Raw genomic sequence first — 5,934 nt, forward strand, 5'->3', positions numbered from 1 at the left:
GGGTAAGTGGCTGAATGCCGGGCAGTTGGACTCAGTCTCCTCCCCCAACACGGTTTCTGGGCCAGAGGGCCAATCCCCAGCCCTTCCTTCTTTCTCTGCTGCTTTTTGTAAAGCTCTGAGCTAACCTGTTAGAACCATCTGCTGGGCGGGGGAGAAAACGCAACCAGCGCTCAGTGGCCGGCCCACGGGCCTCGCGGCCAGGAGCCATTGAAACGGAGAGGAGGGAGGCAACAGGCAGATTTATGGGCAGCAATCTGTTACCACCCCCCGCCCCTAAGGCCCCTCTGCCAGGAGACAGCTTGATAATCCATCAAGCCCACTAATGAATTAATTAGTATTCCCAGTAATCCCGACCCCCAAAGGGAACTGGCCCGCGGGCCCCTAAGAGCCCTGGAAACTGCCTTCTTCGACCAGACACTGAAGACCAGGGACCAGTGCCTGACATCGGTCCCCAGGGTGCTGAGCTGCAAGCCGCAGAGCCTGTTGGGAAAGATCCCCAGATGTCTGCCTTCTCACCTTCCCTGGGGAGATGGCTGGCTTTTGCTGAATTAAAACCAAATGGAGTCCCAGAGCCATAAATTAGGGACTGTGGAGAGTAGGACGATGAACTTCCAGAAAGTGAGAATTCCGGCTGCCCATATTCCGGGTAAAACTTGAGCAGTTACTAAAGATATTCTCCAAAGACTAGTACAGGGTTGAGGCGGGCCAGGGATGGGGGCAGAAGCTCAGCACTCCGGGCGGGAAATAGTACAGGGTCAAAGATAATTATGAAACAGGTTGGAGCAAAATGACATGAATCCCTACTGAATAAGAAGACTGGAGTAACACAGAGGTGTCCAGTTGAGTTTCTGAACAGTCTGGAAACTGGGAGTTTCAATAATCCTCCCTTACAACTGCAAAGTCCTTTCTTTCACTCTGTGATGCAGTGGTGTGAGAAAAGCTTGGGAGTAAGGAAAGCTTTGATCTTAAACCTGTGTCTGCCCCTGATTGTGTGGCCATAATGAGTGATCTAAAGACTCAGGTCACCAGTCAATAACCAGGTTGGATTATGATCTCTTGGGTTCCTTCAGGCTCTACCATTCAGCAATGATGACATAGTTAAGTGTTACAGTGCCCCTTTGAGGGCGATTAACACTAGCCCATTCAAAAGCCTTCGGTCTGAGTTGCCAAGTTTGAATGGGTAGCAAATGAAGTTAGTGACAAAAAGGGATCTAGAAACTAGGTAATAGTCTTAGGTGTATCCTCTGCTTGGGAATCCCCAAATTCCTTGTCTCTTTGGGGAAGAACATTTGACTCAACCTTCTCTTGTGCCATTCACTCAAGGCCTGTACATGTGGGCATTCACTGGTCGTACAGAGTGACTCATTCCAGCTACAAAAAATACTACCACTTATTGAAATCTGTTGGGAAACGTCTGCACCTGTATTCTCTGCCTCCCGCATCATTTTCTCTACATCCTCACCAACATTTGTTATTTGTAGACTTTTTTGATAATTTCTTATTGTTGTTTTAATTTGCATTTCCCTAATAGTTAGTGATGTTGAACATCTTTTCACATACCTATTGGCCATCTGTATGTCTTCTTCAGAAAAATGTCTATTCACCTCCTCCCCCATTTCTTAATCTTTATTTATTTATTTTGTTGTTGTTGAGTTGTATAAGTTCTTGATGTATTTTTGGATGTTAACCTCTTATCAGATATATCACTTACAATATCATCTCCCATTAGGTAGATTGTCTTTTTGCTTTGTTGATAGTTTCCTGTGCTGTGCAGAAGTGGTTTTTTGTTTGTTTATTTGAGTTAGTCCCATTTGTTTCCTTTTCCTTTCCCTTGCCTAAGGAGACATGAGTTAAGTTACTGCTAAGACCAATGTCAAAGAGCAGACTGTCTATGCTTCCTTCTAAGAGTTTACAGTGTTGGGTCTTATGTTCAAGTCTTTAGTCCATTCTGAGTTAATTTTTGTGTATGATGTGAGATATTGGTCTACTTTCTTTTTCTTTCTTTTCTTTTTTTTTTGCATGTCAGTTGAGTTTCAGTTGTTCAGTTGTGTCCAACTCTTTGTGACCCCATAGACTGCAGCACACAAGGCTTCCCTGTCCATCACCAGCTCCTGGAGCTTGCTCAAACTAATGTCAGTTGAGTCGGTGATGCCATCCAACCATCTCATCCTCTGTCATCCCCTTTTCCTCCTGCCTTCAATCTTTCCCAGCATCAGGGTCTTTTCCAGTGAGTCAGTTCTTCACATCAGGTGATCAAAGTATTGGAGTTTCAGCTTCAGCATCAGGCCTTCCAATGAATATTCAGGACTGATTTCCTTTAAGATTGACTGATTGGATCTCCTTGCTGTCCAAGGGACTCTCAAGACTATTCTCCAAAACCACAGTTCAAAAACATCAATTCCTCAGCACTCAGCTTTATTTATAGTCCAACTCTCACATCCATACATGACTACTGGAAAAACCATAGCTTTGACTAGACAGAGCTTTTTAGGCAAAGTAATATCTCTGCTTTTTAATATGCTGTCTAGGTTGGTCATAACTTTCCTTCCAAGGAGTAAGCGTCTTTTAATTTCATGGCTGCAGTCACCATCTGCAATGATTTTGGAGCCCAAGAAAATAAAGTCTGTCACGGTTTCCATTGTTTCCCAATGTTTTTCATGTGGCTGCTCATTTTTTCCAATACCACTTATTGAAGAGACTATCATTTCTCTATTTTATGTTTGTTGCTTCTTTGTCATAAATTAGCTGTCCATATATGTGTGGGTTTATTTCTGGGCTCTCAATTCTAAACTAAAATTTTTTAACCAACTTTCAATATCCAGAAAATCAAATTACATAAATATATATTTCAAACTTCCACTTCTTCATGTCTTTTATATATATATATATTCTACTTTTTATTTATTTTTATTCTTCTGTTATTTGGGGGGAGCTGTACCACATGGCTTGTGCTATTTTAATTTCTCATCTGGGGATTGAACCCAGGCCCTCAGTACTGAGAGGTCAGAGTCTTAACCATTGGACCACCAGGGAATCCCTCTCCATGTCTAACATAATTATGTATGCCCCATGGAAGCATGTGTGGACCAAATGTGTTCATTGCAGTATTGTTTTTAATATAAAAAGTTTTTTAATATATTTCGTAACCAATGGGTTAGCCAAAGTGAAGTCACTCAGTCGTGTCTGACTCTTTGCGACCCTGTGGACTGTAGCCCAGCAGGCTCCTCTGTCCATGGGATTCTCCAGGGACTGGGGTGGGTTGCCATTTTCTTCTCCAGAGGATCTTCTCAACCCAGGGATCGAACCTGGGTCTCCCGCAGTGCAGGCAGATGCTTTAACCTCTGAGCTACCAGGGAAGACTATATATATATATAATTTTACTTTTATTTATTTTTATTCTTCTATTATTTGGGGGGAGCTGTACCACATGGCTTGTGCTATTTTAATTTCTCAACTGCGGGTTAAACCCAGGCCCTCAGTACTAACATATTTATGTTAGTATGTCTAAACATAAATATGTCTAACATAATTATGTATGTGCCATGGAACCATGTATGGACCAGATGTGTTCATTGCAGTATTGTTTTTAATATAAAAATTTTTTGAATACATTGCATAACCAATAGGTTAGGCAAATAATAGAATACTTTCTGATTTGCATGAGTTGGTATATATATCCTTAAAAGAAATGTACTTTATGTATTAATATGCTGTGGGGGAAAATGTAAAATGATTTTTAGAAATACAGGTTCAACATGATACAGTTAACCTTTAATATTTACACACATACATTAAATAATAGATACACACACACAAACTGATAATAGTGAGTCTTCAGAATATCTCAGGACTGAGATATAAAGTAGATTTAGATCAGGCAGGTATTAAAAAGAGATTGTTTATATGACAAGTATCAAGTATTCATATATAAGTTTTGAAAGTAAAATTGATGATAAAACATGCTGTCCTTAAAATCTCATTTCTTACTAATAGCCAAACTTATTTTTCTGAAGGATCTTATAGCTCCTTCCAACCCCAAACTCTGGAGTATATGGTGATATGACTCCTCTATGAAAAGATTGCTTTACTAGCTCCCATTAAGTCTACCCTCATACACTCAGCCCCAGGAGCATTTGCCTGATCTTAGTAGCAAACTTTGGGTTGAATTTAAGAGGCTTCTATCAAGCTCTGAGAAATATCTGGTAGGGATAGTGGAGGTTTCCTAAGCATCCAGCCTTAATTTATACTATTGGAAGAAAATTAGGGTAATGAGATGAATAACACCAAGTCTCCTGGGAGGACCAAGCAAAGCATTGCCCTTGGCAGTCTCAGATCACAGCCAAAGCTCAATTACTCTAAGTGGACCCTGCACCATTACAGAGACTGTTCCCTTGCAGCCATAGGAGCTTTCAGTGGTCTGCTCCACAAGGCCAGTTGCTCCAATCATGTCACCTCTCCTAAGCATTCATTGATTGAGTGAGGCAGAAGTCAATGAGAAGAAACTAATTATTAACTGTATTAATTACAGCTAGGCCCTACAGAACATTTAACATCTGTTATAGACTAAGTGCTTTGCATGTATTATTTTTATCATCATAACAGCCTTATGATGTAAGTATTATTATTATCATAATCATTATTGTTACTATTATGTCTGTTTTACAAATAAATTGATCAAATACAGAAAGGTTAAAGCAATTGCCCAAGGTCACATGGGAAGTGTTGGTGTACTAAATGATGATCCTGGGATTTGGATACAAATAGCCCACTACCCCATATTGCCTTCCTAAAGCAGACAACTGGTAGTTAACTGTACAACCAGAATCTATCCACTGGATGCTCCGGGGTGGAGATGGGGCAGGGGGTGGGGGGTGCAGCAGGGAGGGGAACGACACAAAGTAAAATGATAAACAGTGGCCCTTCTGCTACCACAGCCTGAAGCACCTGGCAGGTTGGCATTCTCATCTGGTTCCCCATTGTTCAGAAAATGTTCAGAAGAATCATGTTTTGCCCACAATACAGTTACCTGAGATTCAATTTCAGGAGACTTTTTACCACTACAACTGATGATGCAATATGAGGAGGTGGTCTCATCGTGGTCCCTAGAATAGCTCCTGCAGCACATGAGATACTCTCCTCTCATGTGACCTCTCCTGAGCCCCACTCTCTCTCAGACCTCATGCTCTCAGAGAGTATTTGATGAATACAGAGCAGAGAGAATAACCTCTCTTATGAAAATAAAACATAAAACCTCTGGGCCAACCAGAGTATTGCAAGACCATTGTGGGTGCTACCTACAGCAGCAGGCTGTGTACTCACCAGCATGGAATTCATCTTCCAAATAGGGTTTTCTCCCACTAATCTAAAGGGAAAATAACAAAATAATACAAGAAACAATCACATAGCCCAGCTCCCAAACTCTGACATTCTACTTCTACAATAAACAATTTTCAACCACAAAGGTCTGGTTGAATCTCTCAGACATTCTCCCCTTCCTCCTGCTCTTCTATTCTCTCATCAAGGAAGACCTTTATTTCTTGACACCTCAATTCCTGGTATGAGCTAGGAAGACAGGGAATCATGCAACAGAGAAGGAAAAAGTGCTCTGGCCCTTTGGGGTTCAAAGGTGAGTATTTTAAGATTCCATAATTACAGTATGGGGAAAAGGTAGGGATCAAGGAGGAAACTGATATTTGCAAGGTATTTGCACCATACAGTCACATTAATCGTCTGCATACATTATCTCCATTAGAAATACAGCCAAGTTTCCTGAATGTCCACATTGAATTCAGTTTTACCTGGGTTACTTCATTTAATTGCCACTATTCTTTGATGTAGGAGCTATTGTTATCACTTTTTTAACAAAGAAGGAAAACAAGGTCCCTTAATTCATGCCTTCAATAAATATTTGACTGCTTCTTACTTGCAACAGAC

The sequence above is a fragment of the Bison bison genome, unplaced genomic scaffold (genome assembly GCF_000754665.1).
Source record: "Bison bison bison isolate TAMUID 2011002044 unplaced genomic scaffold, Bison_UMD1.0 scf7180017864062, whole genome shotgun sequence".
NCBI classification, from domain to species: domain Eukaryota; kingdom Metazoa; phylum Chordata; class Mammalia; order Artiodactyla; family Bovidae; genus Bison; species Bison bison.